This window comes from Eucalyptus grandis, chromosome 7 (assembly GCF_016545825.1).
Source record: "Eucalyptus grandis isolate ANBG69807.140 chromosome 7, ASM1654582v1, whole genome shotgun sequence".
In the NCBI taxonomy this organism is placed as follows: domain Eukaryota; kingdom Viridiplantae; phylum Streptophyta; class Magnoliopsida; order Myrtales; family Myrtaceae; genus Eucalyptus; species Eucalyptus grandis.
In genome coordinates this window covers 27,860,326-27,884,107 of record NC_052618.1, presented here as the reverse complement: position 1 = coordinate 27,884,107, position 23,782 = coordinate 27,860,326, and the positions used below count along the sequence as shown (strand labels likewise).

At 38.7% G+C, this 23,782-nt stretch overlaps 1 pseudogene; it reads right to left on the bottom strand.

Annotated features, from left to right (window-relative positions):
• Positions 1–21,227: 21,227 nt before the first annotated feature.
• On the bottom strand, positions 21,228–23,391 carry LOC120296026 (annotated as a pseudogene).
• Positions 23,392–23,782: the final 391 nt, after the last annotated feature.

The following is a 23,782-nucleotide window of genomic DNA, read 5'->3' as shown; positions in this document are numbered from 1 at the left end:
AAAGGAACGTGTTGATAGCCCATCAATCTGTTCGCCCATACAATCGGGATCTCGGTTTCCATAAGTAGAACCTTCCAATAATATTTAGACAATCATCGAATCTTCAGTCATTGAATCAAACTTGATCAATCAAAGGATTCCGATACGTCTTCTCCAGCCACGAGATCTTCTCCGGATGATAAGGTTAAATCCTGAACAAAACATCCAGTTCTGGATAACCTTTCTTCAACGGATTAGAGACTGTCAATGAGGATAGACTTTGAGTCTTGAGTCTGGCTGTCCGGAAGTCTTCAGACTTTGACTAACAGAGTCTGCAGACCTTCAGACTAGACTAATGGAAACGTTTTGTCAACTTCAAAACACTTTCACTGAGATTTCTCCAACAATCTCCCCCTTTTTGATGGTGACAAAACCTTCCTGCAGATTTGGATAACTTTGACCTGCAAAACATTTCTCAAACACATATGCATATCTTATAGAAATAAATGGCTAATCTAGCTAATAGAATAACACTAGAATCTGCAACCACAGAAAATAGGTTAGTCTAGTATATGATTAAGCCATTCATAAGATATCAATATTGATTAATAGAAGCGAGTCAAGTCAAGTCCAAGTCTAGGCGGTTCTTATCCGGACACAAAACAAAGTCAAACGAGTTCAAACCATAAACCTCAAAACAATCCAACAAAAAGTTTAATGAATGAAAAGATTTTGAATCAAATCTTGCATCTCTCCCCCTTTTTGTCATCATTAAAAAGGATGAGATGAAGTTAAGATTGCTTGGGAACGCGGACAAGCTGGATATCTTCCATAGACTGAATGATGCCTTCCAGCCTTTTAAAGTCTTCCTTTAGCTGTACAACCTCCTCACTCTTGGCATTTGCCTGATTCTGAATAGAGAGGGCTTGCATCTTATCATTCAATGAACAGGAAGAAGCTTGACTTTCATTCTTCAAGCTTTGAACTTCGCATCCCAAGGCATAAATCTGACCTTTCATCTCCAAGAGAATATCCATGATTTTGCGAAAATCTGCTCCATTATCAGTCTGAGTACTTGCTTCGGCTCGATCTGATAGAGTAAAAGCAGACGATGGTGGATCAGCATAATCTCGCAGGTTTGGCGATGAAGCTTCATGACCTTCCTCTGGAAATTGAGATGCATAAACATCTTATGGGTGCAGCGAGCGGATCGACTCCTTCACTTGCATCAAGATATGAAGACGTCACTCCTTTCTCCCGATCTCCCCCGTTTCCATGCCTACAGGTGGAGAAGAGATTTCCTCAGGTTCTCCTTCTTCTCTTCTTTCTTCTTCAGGTCTTTCTTCCTCTGCTTCTTGCTCTGCTTCTCTTTCTTCTTCTTCCTTCTCCTCTGCTTCTCTTTCTTCTTCTTCTTTCTCCTCTGCTTCTTTCGTCTTTTGTTCCGATTCTTTCTGTGGAACAGGACGACTTAAATTCTTCAAAGCCATTGCAGAGATGGTGATGTCTTCATCATCATCTTCATCCTCAACGAGGAGAGCTCTTCTTCTCTTTGATGGAGCAGTCATGGGCTCCTTCCCTTTTCTCTTAGTAGCAGAAGAGAATTGATGAGATTTGGCAGGAGTCTTCTCCTTGAATTTCTCCAATTCCTTGCTTAGTTCCTTCAGACGCATTTTGGTCACCATTTTCAGTCCTACCACCATATGATCGCATGATCGAACACAAAAGATTTGCGGAGGCTGAATATTCAGATGTCCGAATAACTTCGTAACAAGGCTTGGGTAAGGGAGTTGACCTCGTCCTTCATCACTGCTCTATACATGTGAAACATGACAAGTATGAGGGAGAGAAAACTTCTTTCCACGAGAGGATGGCATACATCAACTTTGCCTCGAGCTTGAAACATCAGTTTTGGAAGTTGATTTCGGCCGGGAGGCAATTAATCACAATCTTGTGAAGCAAGATGTTGAATGCATTCATCCTTGAGTAGGTGATCTTCTCATCCGTTCTCCTGTCTTTCACCAGTTCAAGTGTGGCCCGAGCAATGGAAACTTTGATTGGTTGATATCTGCCTCTCTCAACTTCTAACACATCTGCCAGCATATTCATATCCACAACATAGTCTTGTTCTTTAACGCTGAAGGAGAATCTATTCGCATCTAAAAGCTAAGATTTGAATAGAAATATGCAGTCAATTCAGCATATGCCTCGGTTGAGTCGAATGTAACTTTTCAAGTTGAAGATAACTGAACTTTTCCCTCAAGTTCACTTTCACAGCATCCAGAAAATCAAAGTCCACACTCCTAGGGTTTATTACCCCACGCTTCAGCAATTTTGAGTACAGATCCTTTTGTTCCTTTGATCTGAACAAATCTCCCCTTTTTCCTTGAATTTCAGCCGCAATACCCATTTTCGGTTGAAATAGACTGAACAGATTATCATCGTCATTTCCATCTACAAGATTTGGCCCCCAGTCATGAGGATCACTTGGGATATTCGCAAGGGTTTCCTCAGCCACCCCTTTACGAGCGATTCCCAAACTTTCCATTTTTCGCAGAAAGATATATTCGTTCCTATATCCTTTTTGGGATCTGCATCCTCGATGATTTCTTCCTGATGCTGATGAACAACGCCTTGAGGACTAGTTGGTGGAGAATGACGCTGCTGAGAATTTTATGGGCTCGGTTGCTGATCCGGAGTAACTTCATCTTCGCAAGATCGAAGTGCGTAGGCCCCTCACTCATTCTCTGTGGTCCCCCCTTGCGATTCTTGAGGACTTTCGCGAAGATGACATCTTTATCGGTGTTTGGAAGATTCCTTGCTTGACTTTCCCAAAAAAGATGACAACTTTTTGAAGATTGAGCGAAGAAGACAAACGGGAATGGAGGATCGATGCTTTCTAGGGTTTTTGAGAGAAAAGTGAATAGAAAAGTGAAGAGAAATCGACAGTGCTCGTTCGGTTAAAAAGAAGGGTAAACGAACCGTCACAAAGGAAATAAAAATATGCCTTTTCAAAATAATCTGTCTTTATCCGCAAAAATAGCTATTTCAAAAAAATAACTTCCCTTTTGACAATGAATCGATGCAATTTTTTACGTTAAATATAGCAACAATTTAAACAAGTCTGATTATCGTACCTTTTCAAGATAAGATTGGAGAGAGAAAGACTTACAGTCTGAAGGTCGAGCCAAGACTGTAGATAAAGTCTTGTAAGCCTGAGTCTAAAAGTCTTTAGATTTTGATATCCTCATACCTCAAAATGTTGAGTCTGGACCGTATAGACTCAAATTGATTTTTCTCCATAGGCTTTGTGAGTATATCAGCCAGTTGATTCTTTGAGTCAACAAATTGAATTGAAACATCTCCATTTTGAACATGATCTCTAATAAAGTGATGTCGAATCTCTATATGCTTTGCTCTTGAATGGAGAATTGGATTTTTGGTGAGGTTGATAGCGCTGGTGTTGTCGCAATTAATCTCCGTGCATGAGTCTTCAATTTCAAAATCTCTTAGCTGTTGTTTTATCCATAGAATTTGCGAACAGCAGCTTCCAAGAGCTACATACTCTGCTTCTGTTGTTGAAAGAGACATAGTGCTTTGTTTCCTTGAAAACCAAGACACTGTTCTGCTTCCAAGCAACTGGCAAGTTCCTAAGGTGCTCTTTCTATCAACTCTGCAACCGGCCAGATCTGCGTCTGAATATCCCAGAAGTTTAAAGTCTCCCTTCTTAGGATACCAAAGACCGATGCTTGATGATGAAGCGATGTATTTAATGATGCGTTTCGCAGCACTGAGATGAGATTCTCTAGGATCTGATTGAAACCTAGCACAGATGCAAACACTCAACAAAATATCAGGTCTAGAGGCAGTTAGATAAAGAAGTGATCCAATAATGCTCATGTACAGCTTTTGATCAACTTTCTTCCCTTCTTCATCTTTGTCTATCTTTAAAGAACTTGACATTGGTATGTCGGTCTTTTGCATTTTTCTTGTCCAAACCTTTTGACAAGATCATTAACATATTTTTCTTGATAAATAAAAGTTCCTTCCTTCAATTGTTTTACTTGAAGACCAAGAAAGAATGTTAACTCTCCCATCATACTCATTTCAAACTCATCCTGCATAGACTTTGAAAATTTCTTGCCTGAGACTTTCATTAGAGGATCCAAAAATAATATCATCCACATATATTTGAACAAGTAAGAAACTTTTGTTTTCCTTCTTGATAAATAAAGTCGTATCTACTTTACCTTGACAAAACCATTTTGTATTAGAAACTTACTTAACTGTCGTACCAAGCCCGAGGTGCTTGCTTTAAACCATACAAAGCCTTTTCGGCCCGAAGATCGAGTCTGGCTTCTTTGGGTCTTCAAACCCTGGTGGTTGTTCCACATAAACTTCCTCATGGATAAATCCATTTAGGAAGACGCTTTTGACGTCCATTTGGAATAACCTGAAATTCTTATAACAAGTAAACGCAAGTAATAGTCGAATAGCTTCTAACCTTGCTACTGGAGCGTAAGTCTCATCATAGTCTATTCCTTCTTCTTGCGTATATCCTTTGGCCACGAGTCTTGCTTTGTTTCGTACGACTTTTCCTTTCTCATTCATCTTGTTTTTGAACACCCATTTAGCTCCAATAACAGTTTTACCTTTTGGTTTGGATGTCAATTCCCAGACATCATTAATGATGAACTGTCTGAGCTCTTCTTGCATAGCTTCAATCCAGCTTTCATCAGACAAAGCTTCTTCTATGCTCTTTGGTTCAATTTCAGAAACAAGTGCCACAGCACTAGACTCTTCTCGCCTTTTGGATCTGGTGCGAATTCCTTCATTAATTTCGCCAATTATAAGATCTTTGGGATGATTGGACTTATGCTTCCAGTTACTTGTTGATTTGTCTGGTTGATGATCTCTTTCTTTATTTGGATCTTCACTAACAACCTGATGCTGGTTTTCCAGAGTCTGAGATGCTTCTTGAGTTGTAGACTTTAGAGGGTCTGGAGCAGGTTCAGACTCTTCTTGATGAGTCGACTTGATTCATCTTGCGTTGAGTCTTGAAATTTGACATTCATTGACTCCTCTACGGATCGACTCTTCTTGTTATAGACTCGTAAGCTTTGCTTGAAGTAGAATATCCAAGGAAGATACCTTCATATGATCTTTCTTCAAACTTACCAACTCGATCTTTTGCATTTTTCAATATAAAACATTTGCAACCAAATACATGAAAATATGAAACAATAGGCTTCTTTTCTTTGAATAACTCATAAGGGGTTTTTCGAAGAATATATCTTAAGAAGACTCTATTGATGATATAGCAAGCTGTTGAAACTTGACTTCAGCCCAAAATCGAGAAGAAATTTTACTTTCAATTAAAAGAGTTCTAGCCATTTCTTGAAGAGATCTGTTCTTTCTTTCCACAACTCCATTTTGCTGAGGAGTATATGAAGAGGAGAACACATGCTTAAAGCCAGATTGATCACAGAATTTTGTAAAATCTTGATTTTCAAATTCACCTCCATGATCTGTTCTTATATTAGAGATAACACATCCTTTTTCATTTTGAATCTTTTTAGCAAATTTTTCAAAATACGAAAAGGTTTCGGACTTACTTGAAAGGAAATATACCCAAGTAAAACGGGAGTAATCATCAACAATTACTAGGCAATACTTCTTACCCCTAATACTCGAGTTACGGTTGGTCCGAAGAGATTCATATGCAGCAACCGTAGTACATGATTAGTAGAGACATAATTTATTGGCTTAAAAGAATTTCTTATCTGCTTTCCCATAATACATGGAGTACATGAATCAGTCTTTTGGTATGGCAATTTCAGTAGACCTCGAACAAGCTGCTTTGATGAGATTTTGGCTAATTGCTTCATGTTGACATGACCAAGCTTTATGTGCCATAAGCTTGCTTCGTCTTGAATTGAGATAAGGCATTGCGATTCATTTGGTTTCACATCCAGAAGATAGATATTTCCATGTCTTCGACCCATGAAAGACTCGAGTAGAGTCTTTACCGATTCTAGAACATGTTCCTTCTTGAAAGAAGATCTTGAAACCAAGTATCACACAATTGACTAATGCTGAGAAGATTGTAATTGAGTCCTTCCACTAAGGAAACATTACTTATTGTGAGAGTTCCAATTTTCACGGTTCCAAATCCCACAATACTTCCTTTGCTGTTTCCTCCAAATGAAAATTTTCCACCATTTACTTGAGCAAGCTTTATAAAGCAATTTGAGTCTCCTGTCATGTGTCTTGAGCATCCGCTGTCAAGATACCACTTTACCTGTTTCTTGACGGAGACCTGCATTTAAAATAAAGTCTCAAGCTTTCTTTGGTACCCAAATTTTCTTGGGTCCTTTGGTGTTAGTAAGATAAACAGTATTAGCCCAAACTTTCTTAATAGGTTTCCATACCATAGGACACTATTTTTCAAAGTGATCCGGACTGTTGCACTTAGAACATCTGAGAGCATTTCTTCCTACAGGTTTTACAAAAACTTTCTTGAAGTGATTTTTGTAAACCTCACTTGAAAGACTTTTCTTAATTCTTTCTTTTACTTTAGGAAAATCAATCAAGGGAATTGTTTCTTCTGTCATACCAAGACCAGACTTATTGAAGTAAGGTCTTTGTGCTGAAAGAATTTTCTCAAGTTTTTCAGACCCTATAGAAAATTTCTTTGATATATTTGATAAGTCTGTTTTTAAAAAAGCATTTTCTTTTAAAAGATTTTCTTCATTTTCTTTAAGATTGGAAACAGACAAGTCTAGACTTTTAACTCTTTCTGCTAAAACATTTTCTTTTTGTTTTAGAGCTGAGTTTTCTTTTTTTAGTTTGGAAATTCTTTTGAGAGAAGTCTTAAGACTGAAACATAGTTCATCAATGTATTTAGAAACTTTGACAGGAATTTTAAAATTACTTGCCTCAAATTCACTGTCTGAGTCTGATTCTGAGTCTGATCCAGAGTCTGAGTCTGATTGTGCCATCAGACATACATTGGCATATTCATTATCACTTTCTTCACACTCGGTATCACTCCGGGTTTCAGCTTTGAGAGCTTTTCGAAATTTTTCAGCTTTTCCTTTCTTCTTCTTGAAGAGGACAGTTGGGTCCGATGTGTTCCTTTTTCTTGCATTCAAAGCGAGACTACATCTTTATTTGGTTCCTCATCATCACAGACTTGGTCCGCTGTCTTTGAAAGCTTTGTTTCTTTGAGTTGAACCTTCTTCCTTTTCTATTTAGTTTTTGAATCTTCTTATCATGAGAGCAAGTTCCTCATCATCCATATCATCTTCAGAATCTGTATCATCATAATCATCATTTGATTTTAATGCAATGGATTTCTTACCTTTTGGATCTTCATCTTCATTGATCCTTTCCACTTCATAGGACCGAAGAGTTCCAATCAGCCGTCAACGGATAGTGGCATAATTTTCTGTGTCTCTCTTATCGAAGTCTTTATGTGATTCCAATCCCTAGAGAGTCCACGCAGTAGCTTGTTTACCTTCATGGGATCAGAAGTTGGTTGACCTTGATTTTCAAGACCATTCACAATATCTGTAAAACGACTAAACATGTCGATATTGATTCTCCGGGTTTCATTCGAAGGCTTCGTATTGACCAAGAAGAATGTTGATTCTTGTTTCCTTCACTCGATCTGTTCCTTCATAGGTGATATGCAATCTGTCCCAAACTTCTTTTGCTGTACCACAAGAAGATATTCTATTATACTCAGTTGGTGATAAAGCACAATATAAGGAGTAAATTGCTTTTGCATCGAGTGTTTGTCTCTTGGTTATTTCTTCCTGAGACATTCCGCTGGTTTCTTCGTTTCTTTTCCTCTTTCGAGGCGATGCAAAGTGGTAGGAGTAATTCCTTTTTCTACAACGTCCCATTCCAGAGGATCCTTTGATCGTAGGAAAGCTTTCATCTTGTTCTTCCGATGTTGTAATCCTTTCCATCAAAGTAGGGTGGTCTGGTATTGCTTTGTCCTTCCATCAGCCCTGGTGCTAGCATACTAGCCATGGATCTTTTACTATGAAGTAAAACACTTCAAATAAAGTAAGTACACAGGCTCTGATACCAATTGATATTGCTAGTATAAACACCTAGAGGGGGGGTGAATAGGCGCACAAACAATTTGTCCCAAATACAGAAGAAATTCTTAACAAATTGAAATATGATCGAGGTAGAGAGAGTAAGGAAGAGAAAATTGAACACAGGATTTATAATGGTTCGGCTTATTCCAAGCCTACGTCCACTCTTCCGCACCGACAACCCACCGGCTGGATTTCACTATGATCAAAAGAGAAGTTATAGCACAACTTTGCCTTGATTCCACAAAGTGTAGATGTTCTACCACACCTCCTCAAGGTCTCTCACAAATATAGACTCTCTTTTGTATACAAGTATTCGCTCAAAGGATTTATCTAAACAAATAGGAGCTTCAGACTTTGGAATTCTTCTATCGCGCACACCTCGAACAACTAAGAACATCTTCCTTATATACTCATTTATGCCATCATACCCGTTGGCACTTACCAAAGGAATTCCTCCAATCTACCCGTTGGACGGAATCAATTAGGAAGATTGTTCGAGCTATTAAAGGAACGTGTTGATAGCCCATCAATCATGTTCGCCCATACAATCGGGATCTCGGTTTCCATAAGTAGAACCTTCCAATAATATTTAGACAATCATCGAATCTTCAGTCATTGAATCAAACTTGATCAATCAAAGGATTACGATACGTCTTCTCCAGCCACGAGATCTTCTCCAGATGATAAGGTTAAATCTTGAACAAAACATCCAGTTCGGATAACCTTTCTTCAACGGATTAGAGACTGTCAATGAGGATAGACTTTGAGTCTTGAGTCGGCTGTCCGGAAGTCTTCGAGACTTTGACTAACAGAGTCTGCAGACCTTCAGACTAGACTGATGGAAACATTTTGTCAACTTCAAAACACTTTCACTGAGATTTCACCAACAGCCGTAATAATGCGAAATAATATAGAACTTCTTACTAAAACAAAAGGTTAGTATATGTGTAGTATGTCCAATTCTATCATTTAAAAGTATAAGTTTAAAGCCGAGCTACTTGTCACTTTGATAGAGTTTTGAGATACTTATATTAAGAAAAGGTTTAACTTGAAAGAGACTTTTGTGTATATATGTTAATCGTACTGAAATTTTTGCTATATGATTTTACTTTGTTTTACAAACAAAGTGAGAGATTGTTGGAAGTTTGTTTGTAAAACAAACTAAGTGTATGTTTCCTTATCTCACATAGAAAAAATGGGAGGAGGTGGGCCAGTTAATAAGTATGGAACTTCTTTAGTGTATCTAAAGAAAAGATTGGGTGCAAGTTAGACCCCACCATACTCACATGCACACGATTTTGGCACGATCATTAGACACACTTAGAACTTTGCACGCTTGCACGCCCACGGTTTAACTAGCACTAACCCCTTTATTTTTTTTATTTTATTCTATACAGTTATCTTACTAACTTTTATTAGGTCAAAGGTTGTTTTTGTTTATTGATAATTTTTAAAATTTATGAAAATTAGTTTATTATTCTGAATTTTTATATTTGTGTCTTTTAAGACAACTTTTGGAAATAATACTTGTTCAGTTTGTAACATTTCTCAAAGGATTGCATTTGTTCATTTTTCAACTTCTTCTAAATGGACACTTTTGTTCATTTTGCAATTTCTTTCAAAATGATACATTTGTTCACTTTGCAATTTTTCACAAAGAGTTGTCTATGTTCTTTAAAATCGATTTGTATATGTCATTATTCTATATGAACGAATATGAGATCATTTCAAGTCTTATTTCCAAAACTACAACCATATTATCAATTGTTTCCTAGAGAGATCATGGAGAAATACTAAAATTGCTATCATGTATTTTCATTTTGAGACTTTATTTTATCCTAGAAGATATTTGCCGGTGACCATTAGCAATTTTGTGAGGCAAATAAATTCTTCAAAAAAGATATTTGTAAAAGCTAGTATGAGCACCTAGAGGGGGGGTGAATAAGTGTAAAAACAAATTTCCGAGATAAGTGTTCAACACTAATCAACAATAGATGATGAAAATGAAGTTAGACTCTTGCAGACTAAATGAATTACGATCAAAGTGAAAGAGCGTAGAGAAGAGAATAAGAACACAGAGTTTATAGTGGTTCGGCTTAATCCAAGCCTATGTCCACTCTTCCGCACTGATAGCTCACTGGCTGAATTTCACTATTAATCAAAAGAGTTGTTACAGTAAAACTCTTCCTTGATTCCACAGTGTAGAGATTCTGCTACACTTCCTCAAGGTCTCACAAAGACTCAAACTCTCTTTTGAATACAAGATTTGGCTCAACAATTTAATTGACTAAGAACAAGGAGCTTCAAACTTTGGAATTCTTCTATCGCGCACACTCAAACAACTGGAATGTCTTCCTTATATACTTCTTCATGCCATCACACCTATTGGCACTTACCAAAGAAATTCTTCCAATCTACCCGTTGGACAGAATCAATTAGGAAGATTTCGAGCTATTTAAGGAATATGACGATAGCCCACCAATCATGCTCGCCCATACAATCAGGATCTAGGTTTCCATAAGTAGAACCTTCCAAGTATACTTCGCCAATGAACAGATCCAAAATCCCTGAATCAATCTCAATTTGAATAATGGATTCCGACAGCTGTATACAGCCAAGAGATCTTCTCCAGTCGATAGAATCAAATGCTTAATGAAACATTCAGTTCTAGATAAGCCTTATTCGACGATCTAGAAATTGTCAATGAGGATAGACTTTGGGTCTTGAGTTTGGCAGTCCGAAGGTCCTCAGACTTTGATGAAAGAGTATGCAAGTCTTCAGACTAGACTGATCGAAACGTTTTGTCAACTTCAAAACACTCAAGGAAGTTTTCTCCAACAATATTATGCCTCAAAGTCTAACTTGATTACTCTATTGATTCGAAGCCATATTTTTCCAACACAAACTACTCGCAAGGCGGAGTAAAAAAGTATTTAAATATGAAACATGCTTCCATCTAATGACTTAAGCTTTTAGAGTTGACAACAATTCCAAAAATCTTACAAAAGAAGTAGACGATGTGGTGGCGGCGTAGTGGTTGAGCACAAGTTCCTTTCGGGAGAGGTCCTGAGTTCGAATCCCTGCGCCGTCTGCCTTGCGAGAAAGGAACCCACGACTTACCCGGGGCAGCAAGGGTGGTGATGACTCTACTGCTCCTCCAGGGTTTACTCCACCGCGAAGCGGCGCACAGAGGTTCCCTGGGTACCCAAAAAAAAAGAAGTAGACGATGTGATGTGATGTTTTTAATCTATTCAACTTTTTCCAGTGATAGTATTTTTTTATAAAAGAAGTTTCTTTCCCCCACTCACTGCACCTAGGTCGTGCAACCTCAAAGCTCTAGATTGGGCTCACGACAGCCCTCACTTGAAACTTACTTTTGTTGCTTCTTCTTTGTAAAGCTTCCAGTTCCAACTCTTGTTGCTTCAATCTCTTTTTTTTTCTTTTAATTATTTCTTTCAAAATTACTTAACCAAAAATACACAAAAAATAAATTATCAAAACACTATTTGTTATCATTAAATGCACATGGAGTAAAAGACATTTGCAAAAATGGCTTTTCATTTCCCTAAAACCAAACCAATGCAATCAACTTTTGGCCAGAGAAGCTTGGACTAATTGAATGCAAAGTGAGAATGAGTTTGCTTCTTCCTTTCTTTCAAACAACAAGAGAAGGTGATAGACAAATTTTAAGACGCGAATGATAACCATTCTGATCAGAAATTTATTTCTGAAACAGAAATAGATTTTCATATTTCTATTCTTGGATGAGTTTCTGAGCAAAAACGCACATTTAATAATGACACAAAATTTATATTCCTAGAATATAAATTTGTTTGATAACAACACAAAATTTCTCCCTCCTAGGTGGTGATAGACAACGTGGGGTAGTCGGTGGTGACTAGCAATGGCTTGTGGCAGCAGTGGGTGGGTAGGCCGGCTAGTAGTAAGGATGAGCGATAATAAGAATTCTTATTTCTCATTTTTGTTTTAGAAATAAAGAAATAAAAAAATACTTCTTATTTTTATTCCAAATATATTTCTTGACTAAAAATTTGTTCTAAAAATAAAAGAATAAAATTATGATACCAAACGGATTTCTATTCCAAAAATAATTCTAAAACAAAACAAAAAATAGTTTTGGAACAAATTTAGAACGGTTATCATATGCGCCTTTAGTAGTCCAACTCAACTCATTCTTTCACATAATGTGTCCGGTCTCGTTGCAGCTTTATGGGCTTCTCCTATTCGAGGGATTTTATCCAATGAACCATGCCTCAACCAATAGACAACAATGGTTAAGACTGTTCTCCACATAAACCCTAAATCTCATACATTCTCCATATTTCATTATGGCTGTTGCAATAAGGCGAGCGATCAAATAATAATATAGATAGAAGAAAAAAAATAAATCGGACACCGAATTTACGTGGTTCGATCGTCAAGACCTACGTCCACGGGAAAGCAGCGATGAATTCACCATAGATCTAGCGATACAAGGAGATACATACTTAAGTCACTCAAACACTCTCTTGATGTCTCCCAAGCCCCAATTATATCCAACAACACATGCAATGTCTCGCCCGAAATTCCTCGAAATTTCTCAAGAAATAACCTCTCAATCTCACGAATGAATTACACGCAAATTTTACTACAAGATTTAATTGGCTTGAACACTAAATCTTTCTTGGATGTAATTCACGGACAAGAACGACAAAGAAAATTCCTCCCAATCACTCGACGATGAGACGGTGTTTCAAGACCAATTCTTCATGATCAACCTCTTACCACCCACGGTATATATATATATATATATAAGTGAAACCCTTGTTCTTTTGCCGACTTCTCATAGGATTTTGTTTCCTATCTTAAACGATTTTATCCAAAACATATCTCTGTATGTTTTAAACAAAATTCAAATCCAAGTGAAAGTTGGACTTTCCTATTTTACCGGTCAAATTCTCCAACGCAGATTTGAATTTTGGGAAGTTGATCTTCGAATCTTCTTTGCTCAATTTCCAATGTCTGCAACATATCCAATTCGGAATATTCGGAATTTCATATTAGACTCAAACTTCAGACATATTTTAACAATCTTCACTTTGGCTCGACGTTTGAGCCAAGTCGCGCTTCACAAAAATTCAAACTCGCCACTACTTTCCCATAGCTCCGCATTGGCTCAACCGCCACGATATTATCCAAGTCTAAGCCTCGCTTGAACTTTGCCATAACCAAGGATCTCATCGAATACCAACTCCACATGCACCTTTAACTACTCTACAAGGATTTTCCGATGCAACCTCCTCAACCGCAGATAAAGCAAAACCATTGTTGCATCAATATCTATCAGGAGATCGAATACATACCTTGTTAATTTCAGCAGTTACAACAACCATTGGCTCTATAGGCTCCACCTCACTACAAGCACCATCTGTGTCCATTACTTTTGCTAATACTCGTACTCGCTACCTCAGGAGTTTCTGGTCACAACTCCACCTCAAGCTTAACATCATTCAGATCCATTTGAACACTGCTATAATCACTTCTAGCCAGAAGTACTGGAGACTCGTCACACGTAAATTCTCTACTAATAATAGGTGAATTTAACTCCGAGCACCACAACCGATAACCACTCTCATCTCGTGCATAGCCTAGGAATATGCACTTTCTTACCCTTCCATCGAGCTTACCATCACTCGCTCAAACATCACATGGGCAACCAAATATTCTAAGAACAGAATAATTAGCAACATTACCGACCACTTCTTCGAGAGTCTGATATTCAATCGTAGTCGATGGGGATCTATTCATCAGGTAGTATGCTGTACTTAGCGGGTCCGCTAAGAATCTCCTAGCCATACCAGCATTAGAGAGCATTTTATGGGCTGTCTCTAGCAATGTTTTGCTCATCAATTCCGCAATTTATTGTGGTTCATCAGCATTAGTGCGGTGTTTTACTATACCTTCCTTCATGTAGAATTTGTTTAACAACTTTGAGTAAAACTCCATGCTACTGTCAGTCCGCACCTGCTTGATCATCTTACTAGTCTCTTTTTTTTTTTTATCAAAGCTATCAACTGCTTGCTTGATCCTAACAATAGCATCAAACTGGTGCCTAAGCACAAATACTCACATCTTCATCAAGTAGCCATTAACAACTATTAACATATATCTAGCACTTTTCCTCGACGAAAACTGCGACAACCTGCGAACATTCAAGTAAATTAACTCTGCAATTTCCATGGTTTCTTTGACAGTTGTACTAAACTGCACTTTCCGCCGTTGATCTAAATCACAGCACCTGCATACATTCAGCTCGTTAGAAACATAACCACATGGCAGATTTCTTTCACTTAAAACCTTCAGGCTTCTCTCGCCAATGTGCCCCAAACGCATATGCCACAATTCAGACTCTCGAACAGATGCGTCCAACATCTCCACAGTGAAATTTGTCACTATCTCACCTTGAAGCTCATACAAGCTATTGTCACGGGTCGATCGATTGGGATTGTGACCGTGCGGCGACTCGGGCTATTTTGGATCACCCAAGCCAAGTCTTGCTCAATCGAATGCACAACTCGCTCGCACACCCGAATCGTAGAGAGAGAAAGCTTCTAGAGAGAGGAACTCTAGAAAGAAAAGACCTTTGTATTCCTGAAATGTTGGATGATACAAATGAGGGGGGGGACACCCCTTCTTATACTCGAGGCCCTCGGATTACATCCGTTGATCTAACTTTTATCCGGCGGGCGAGATCGCACCACCTCAACTACTGACACTAATGTTAACTACCGTCTACCGACATAAATAAAGCTAGAAACTTCTAGAACTTGGCGTCTGGAAGGAGACTAGTGGGGAAGTCGAGTGAGCACGGGAGGTCCACCGCGGCATTGTCACGTCCTTTTGCACTTTGGAACCTCTTGGGCGTGACACTATTGTGCTTGATTCCTTTCATTATTATCAAAGCACCTTGAACAATTTTCAGAATACCACATTCTGAAATATATCAATACCCAACTAAATCCAGGGCACTCAAAGAAATTAAGTTCTTTTTCAACTCTGGAACATGCCTTACTCCAGTCAATGTCCTCACAATACTATCATGCATTCTGATTCTAACATTACCAACATCGATGACATCGCATTCAATGTTGTTTCCCAACTGTACTTTACTATCATCCATGCACTGATAAGTAATAAACCAGTTTCTATTTGGTGTGACATAAAAAGAACAACCAAAATCCATAATCCATCCATCAAACGATAAATTATTAGTGACAGGCAAGACATAATTGGTATTATATGTTACAGCTGCAATATTATCTGTAGAATCAATTATAATTCCCTTACCATTCTCATTCTTCAGCTTACAGCAATTCCTTCTAAGATGTCCTCTCTTGCCACAGCTCCAGTAGACAAGATCACTAGTCCTAGACTGACTATGCCTGTTTATATTAGTACTACTTTTACTAACACGTGTTCTAAATCTTCATCTATTTTCACCTACTAAAGCAACATATACAGGTTCACCAAATTTGATTCTGAGTTCTCTTCTACAGATGTCCTCACTCAAAATCAAATCTCGAACCCCATCAAATATCAAACTTGTTGATCCATAGGAATTATTAACGACGAATGTAGCATTCCAATTATCAGGCAATGAGGATAATAGAATTAAAGCACGTACCTCATCTTTAAAGTCAATCTCAACTGAACTCAATTGACTAATAATCACATTGAATTCATTAATATGATATGCAACCGACACACCTTCGCTCATCTTCAAATTAAACAGACATCGCGGAGGGCTTATCGTACATATCCGACAAGGCTTGCATCAAATCAGCAATGGTCTTTTCCTTCAAGATGTTAAACGTGACATTACGAGCCAACATCAACCGAATAACACCCATAGCTCATCTATCCAGCAAATCTCAATCAACTTGCTTCATCGACTCTAGTTTCTCCCTATATAAGGGCAAGTATAGTTTCATCTGGTAAAGATAATCCTCAATCTGCATCTTCCAGAAACGAAAATCCTTCTCATCAAAATTGTTGATTCTCACTTTTACTTCTTCAATCGCCATCGATTTGCTTCAACTTAGCCAAGTCTAGCTCTAATACCAATTGTTGCGATAAGGCAAGTGATTAAACAATAATATAAACAAAAAAAGAAAATAAATCGAACATCGGATTTACTTGGTTTGGTCGTAGAGACCTACGTCCACGGGAAGAGCATCGATGAATTTCACTATAGATCAAGCAATATAAGAAGATTACACACTCGAGTCACTCAAACACTCTCTTAGTGTTTTCCAAGCCTAATTACATCCAATAACGCACGTAGTGTTTAGCCTCAAAATTCCTCGAAATTCCTCAAGAAATACTCTCTCAATCTCACGATGGAATTACACGTAAATCTTACTACAAGATTTAATTGACTTGAACACTAAATCTTTCTTGGATGTAATTCACGAACAATAACGACAAAGAAAATCCCTCCAAAGCACTCGACGACAAGATGGCACTTCAAGACCAATTCTTCATGATCAACCCCCTACCACCCACGGCTACAAGTCTATATATATAAGTGAAACCCTTATTCTTTTACCGACTTCTCATAGGATTTTGTTTCCTATCTTAAATGATTTTATCCAAAACATATCTCTGTATGTTTTAAACAAAATCCAAATCCAAGTGAAAGTTGGACTTTCCTATTTTAGCAACCAAATTCTCCAACGCAAATTCGAATTTTGGGAAGTTGATCTTTGGGTCTTCTTTGCTCAATTTCAAACGTTCGCAACATATTCAATTCGGAATAGTCGGAATTTCACATCGGACTCAAACTCAAGACATATTTTAACAATGACTATAAATTTCTTATAAATAAAATCATGGTCACTAGTATTTGATTTATCTCTCAAGCTTCGAGGTTTGGGAATACCCCCAAACATTTATAATCTCCCCTTCTTTCGGTTTTCAATTGGAATTCAAAATCTTCTCTATTTAGAGATTGAATTGAGATGTTCAATTTGCTTTTCTAAATTGGATGGCATAACTGCACCTTGTATTTTTAAATGGATGGCACATTCAACCCCTTTAGTAAATTCTAATGACCTAATTCTCTACAAACATAACAAATACTGGTCATACCATGAATCTAGAAAAAAAAATACTAAATTTCGACACACAAGTTGCACGTCGCGAGCATGCAAAGTTGGCTAACATAATTTTTCTTTAATTTATTATTTCAGATGAAAAGAGGTAAGCTTACTTACAACAAAAGCATAATCAATTTTTAGATTGCAAATTCACAAGTATAATTCTTCTAGACTGATTCAAACTTTTGTGCATGTGTTGGCACAAAATAAAGGTTACATAGTTATTAATCTAACTAGCTCATTAAGCATCGAATAAATTCAAGTGGTTTAATGTAAGTTGAACGATCAAAATCAAAATGATATATATGCTAGCAATATCAACTTCAGGAAGCCAAACTCGAGTGGTGATCAATCACGTGCTTTTCAGGACTCTAAATTGACTATCATTTGATTTTCACTTGTAAAGAGTGTTTTCTATAATTTTCTGAATTATCTGGAAACTTTTATTGCAATTAGCATGTGAGAGATGATGAGTTCTTTAGACTTTGTCGACATCAGAACTTCGTCAAGTCTTGTTCATCCTTTTTTAATGTTTTATTAATCCATGAACTTTTACTTTAATTCTGCAGTGTCAGCACTTAACAATGTCAACAGCAGTATCCAACTTGTACTCTCCTTTGTTTTCTATATTTAAATAGTTTCTTTTTGCTTGATCCAAGAATATTACCTTCTCCTTTACACCAAAACACGAGCGCCCCACTAACAAGAAAATGATATTAAAGTGGAACTTTGATCTGAATCTATATTTTAATATTTTGCTTCTTAGTTGCATGTTGTAAATCCACTGATGGCTATGCCTTGTATGTCAAGATCTGAGGATGGAATAATTTCCCAGACCAGGAGACTTCACCTCCCACTTTTTCTTTTATGTTCATACTTACGTTTGTTGCCGGTAAAAACAACTTTGTGTCAAAGTGGTGCGATAAGAATGATGATCTACAGCTGGCCACCATGCAATTTGCTTGTGCTTCTATTTTTTTCCTTTTATCTTTTTTTGCAGTTGCTCTATTCTGTTCTATAAAGAAGGCTAGAAATTTGAGAAGTAATTGAGCAGGCGGCCTACGCGGTCGTAATGGTTGTGGTAGTAGTCAAGAATCAAGATGCATTTCGTTGATATAGCGTCGATATTCATTCTTTCTTTCTAGTTTTCTTTTGATTTTTTTTTTCTTTTAAATTAAGGCACTCCAAAAGGGATGACAATGGCATAGCCTAATGTTTTTTGAAACCCTAGGGACTTTATCATGGGTATGTTGAAAAGAGAGAGAAAATACAAAGTTATCATGTAATGCCGTCCTTCCGCAGCCAAAAGAAAACGAAAAAAAAATATTCTTGATAAGCGCACAGAAGATGGAACCACAGAAAATTTCTGGATTAATTAATGTATTCGGTAGGACTCTACAACTACCGTCGATAAGTAGTGTAGTTTATAAAAGTGATATATGCTTTGTGCGATTTATCTTTTCAAAAGGTGTTGTCGAGTTCTACATTCTCGGGAGCACCAGACAAATTAAAAAGGTTAATATCACCATCAAGGACATCGTGAGGAAGATTTGTGTGGTGGGAAACAACTCAGAGTCCCACCAAGTTCTCCCTTTGTTGATTTGCTTTCTGTGTTCACCACTTACTCATGTTTCATTTTGTGCGGTGCTGGTGGACTTGCTGCAGAAGAATGAAGAATTCTTCGTGCATGTTCACAATTCGTCAACTTATTTTTAACAACAATTGCTAGAAAGGAGAGATTCTTTGTCAAATTAATCAGCTCTATCCAATGGCCGTGGCTGAAGTGTTCATGACAAAAGAACTCTCGGGAGTTCATCAGGCGGCTTTTTGGTGGTGCTTTTGCCACTTAATGAACATATAAGAGAATGAACTTATTATGGTTCTATGCGGTCATCCAAACTTGAATTGTCGAGCTATTTATCTACTAAAACATGAGAGACACTCTGGAAATTTCAGGAACACTACGTAGATCTGCATTCTCGATTGATGCACAAGGCACAAACTATCAATCTAGGACATAGATAATTGTGTGACCATGATCATGCTGATACTATATTTTATAGGGTTTTCAAGAAGCAAGTTATCAGAATAACATCGAATATTCTCTGGACATAAGACGATTTACGAGAAAAGCTGTCTTCGATTATCTTTTATAGTGGTAAAGAATGCTTCGTTCGTGCTGTTTGAAAAAATCTTCTTTGTCGAATCAATGATAAATTTGACTGAATTGAATTCTCTAAGCATTTGGATTGATAAAGTTTTTCTAGTGCAATTGGCCGATATAGTCAAACAGTTTCTAGATCTTTCTTCGCTATCAGTCACATGTAGCTTAGATCACAGTCCGTCATGTTTTTTCTTTTATTGTTTTAATTTTGTGACTCGAATTTGTGCTTTATTAATCTCGAGTTGGATTGCAATCACACCGTGAAGTTCATCCGACGTGAAGATGAGACTTGTGTCATGGGTCGGTCGTTTCCAATTGATCAATCACCCATGTGGCGTTAGGATTTACGATCCCAAGTCAGCCTTATACGCACATGCACGTTCACAGGGATCGTAGACACAAAGGGGCAAGTGTATTCACTATGAACAAGCTGAGCTTAATGAGGGGAGGAACCTCTATTTATATAAGTTCAAGTATTTTCCCAGCTGTTGATCATCCCTCCGATCCAACGGTGGAGTTTGAATGATGTCAAGTCTACATATCATGCCACTCAAGGGCTCTATGCCTTGGAAATACCCATGGGCGCAGGTAAGAAGCAAGATCAGGGTCAGCATGGCCGCCTAACACAAAGTAGTTGAACAACCGCAGTTTGAACGGGGGCTGGCCGAACGTTGATCATGAGTCGGTCACTGGCCGTGCACGGGCCTTTGCTTGCATCACGCATAGACCGATCACGCATGATTGACAAATCATGCTTGGATCGATTAGGGCTGCCCACAAGCAAGGCCCTTGTGCATGACACGGCCACATCATGGACGGTCTTGGATCATGCTACATCTGCGGCCGTGTCACTTGTATCTAGTACTCGAGGGGTTCGAAGGGCAACATGCCGCGTGCACAACTGGTTTGGTGCTTGAGTGGGATGCCGTTGATCGATCCTCTATCCCGCACATACTGTACATTTCTTTGTATCTTGGCCAATCTCAGTCGCTAAGGCATCCCTTATGCATCGACGGTAGAGATTGTATGAGATACGCCAGCGAGAGCACCGTGCTCGATAAAGGATCTTCAACAGACGTCCGCCACCTTGCTCTATATACTTGGATGACAAGAACCTTTTTGGAGTGTTTTGATATGGAAAATGTAAAGACTGTTACCAGTCTCCTGGCCTACATCGCAAATGCAAACTGATAAATGAGATAAATCCAATTTCTGGTGGTCCTCAACCCCGTATTGCTGGTAGTACTATGTATGCTATGGCTTATACTAGTCTAAATTTAGCATGTGCCGGTAATACCGTGACCAGTGCACCCATGGCTAATCATGAGTAAAATACAAAAGTATTATTCAAGTTAATTCGGAGATACCATGATACGTCTTTTAATGAATATTCAGAATTATGTTGATACTTTAAAAATTACAACTTGGTTGGTTGCACTGATTGAAACTATGCATGAGATTCTTGACATGATTTCGGGATGTGCAAGCTAGAAAGTGAAGTTTAATCAACCCAAAAAAAATTGTTAAGTTTTAATTTTCATATACATTGCCACTTCATAAGTAAAATATCTGCTGATACTACCATAATTTGGATGGACAATTAAAAGAAAGATAGAAAACGTGCCCGACCATATCATTTTATGAAGTACAGACAGAATGAAAGCTAATATGAAAATTTTAGCAACGTTCTCGTCAAGCTCCTCGTTGGTCGTAATTATTCTCATAAAACTCCTCCATTATACCTGAACTTTCCCAAATATCCATAAAGTCCAGGTATTATGTACGTTGTCGTTCGTACATACGATGCCTACATATCTACAACACCGGCGCTGGAGGCGATTTGACCAGAGGACTCCCATTTTCCGACGAGACTGTCACCTCAGGTGCAGTTACAGTCAGCACGACTTCATCGCACTTGAGATGCTTCTTCGCCTTCTCTGCAGTCTTGAAGCCGGTAAGGGAGGCAAGCTCGTTGACAGACTCTGCAATCTTGTCCGTGCAGTCAGTGATGTCAATGAGGAGCGAGGTGACGGTGGTGGCGTGGACGACGGCGAGGAGGTCGGTCGCATCCTTCCAGGAGGTTGTCTTGAGCAGCGACTTGAGGGCTTTCGCGGCAGTTCGGGACTTCTCAAGGTGGGGAATCGCGGAGGACGGCGTAGCCATCGTCTTGAGGGAAGATGAGAGTTGCCTCAAAGCTTCGGCGGCTTCCATGGCCATCTCTGCGCAGAACTCCTTGAGTCTGGTTTGAACTTGTGGTGGCGCCTAAAAATGACGAGAGTGAGTGATTACGTTACAAAAAGAGAATTTCTAGCAACGCACATGATTTTACCATGTTTAAATTATGTAATGTTAAACATTCTCTAGTATTATGAAAAATTCTTAGTTCCATGCATTTAATGTGAGCCTAATTCACATCTATCATTGAATAAGACGGATTCGAGTGAAACTCATATGATCTAAAAATATATATAAACTTTATTGGTCGGTGCACCCAAATAGTCCCTTATAGTTAATGCACTCAAGCATCTAACTTACTTGAATTTAGTGGTGAGGTAGCCCTCAAGGGCTTCAATCCTATAGGCGCACTGACGAATCGAAGCTCCAACTTTTAGGTATTGCTTCCACGGATGACGAAAGCCAAACGGGCCGTGACATGGTTCCCAACTTGCAAAATTTGCCTGACATAATCATGTGTCATTATCATGTGAATATAGTAAGTGACAATTCACATGCATAAGTGTCAACTAGAGATTAGAGGAAAAAACAAAGAACTTGTACTCACCAAAGATTCTTCTTTGCTTTTCGTTCCAAGAACACTTTTGTATTCTTGAAAAGCGACTTGTCTCGATTCGAGTCACCATCTTCTGATTCTCCCAAATATTCAACCTCAAATCCTACGGAAAAAAAAAAAAATTGTTGCATTCAATCTTTTTTTCCTATAATTACAATAGGTTTTATCTCTTTTGACATTGTTTTTAGGGTTTGGTGAATTTTCTTTCGCATTCTCCTTCCTACGTTTTTTTTTTTTGGAAAATTTTGTAGATTGATTTGTGTGTACCTTCCAAGAAGTTGGCAAGCTTTTCCATGTTGGAAGCGATGAGCAGGTGGAGGTCTTCGCCGGCCCAGACGGGACACACGATGATCGAGATGATGAGGCAAGCGCTGCCACCGATGACGACGGTGGAGAGCCGCTTGTGCGCAAACTCCACTATCTTGTCTTCCCGAAAACCTGACACCGACACCAACGCGAACGTTAGTATGAATATCAGCATCCGTAGTCGTATTTCGCCTTGATTCGGGGGAAGAACCTCACGAACGTCGTGCCGGCGGCTGCATTTGCAACATTATGTCAGTCACCAATTCAGCTCAATCAAGTCAAACCCCGTTATTCTTCAATTCTTGAGTGCTTTTCTAATTTCTCCTTTTAATATTGCAATAACTTTACCTTGAAGAAAGACGAAGAAACCAAGCATTATGGGCTCGCCGGTTTTTCCTGTGAGACTCGCCAAGTGAGTAGCACCAACACCAAGTGCACCGGCAAGCAACGTCGCTAATCCTCTATTCAACCCTTTACCTAGAGTGGCCCCTGAAATTGTTTTTTAAGTTAGTAAATGGAAACAACTGAATGCATATACGGTAAAATCCGACGAAGATCTGACTGTGGGTCTACCATAAACTTACCAACGTAGAATTCGAAGACGACCACCACAGTCATGACCGCCCACATTGCGTTGATGCCGAAGCTGTTGTAGAGCGGCTGGAGGTAATAGATCAGCGACACTAAGGAAAGTGCAAATCCTACTTTAAGTGAATGAACGACTCGCCTCGGGTCATCTTGCCCGAGCTTCATCACCTTCTTGGCCACCTCCACCACTTTTGCCGTCACTTTCTTGGAAAAGCCCATCAACTGCCTCCCTGCGCTAGCGAGGGCTCCGACTCTCTCTTGGCTTGTCGCAACACCCATTTCCAAGCTCTCCATGGCTCAACGAGTGAGCACAGACTTGCATGCGGACAGAAGGGAGAAAGAGGATAGCGAGAGGCCTCCGTTTTGACTGGGATGAAGTCTGAAAATGCCTTATTCGTGAGGAGGGCTCTCAAGGGTCTCCTATTTATGAAGGAGAAAAAGCGAGTGGAGATGACCACAATGTCAACAGTTGGTCTTTATAAGTCGTACGGTGGGGGTACAAGGTGGAGTTTTCTAAGGAGGTGGGACTTTAGTGGGTTGTTCCAAACGCCAGCGCCTACGGCGTGCGAGTGTTTCCCATTTGGAGCAGCCCACATGACAGAAAAAGACAAATTGTATGCAAATACCAAAAGAAAAAAATTAAACTATACCCATTGTATTAACCCCAAATATTTTTATGTGTCAC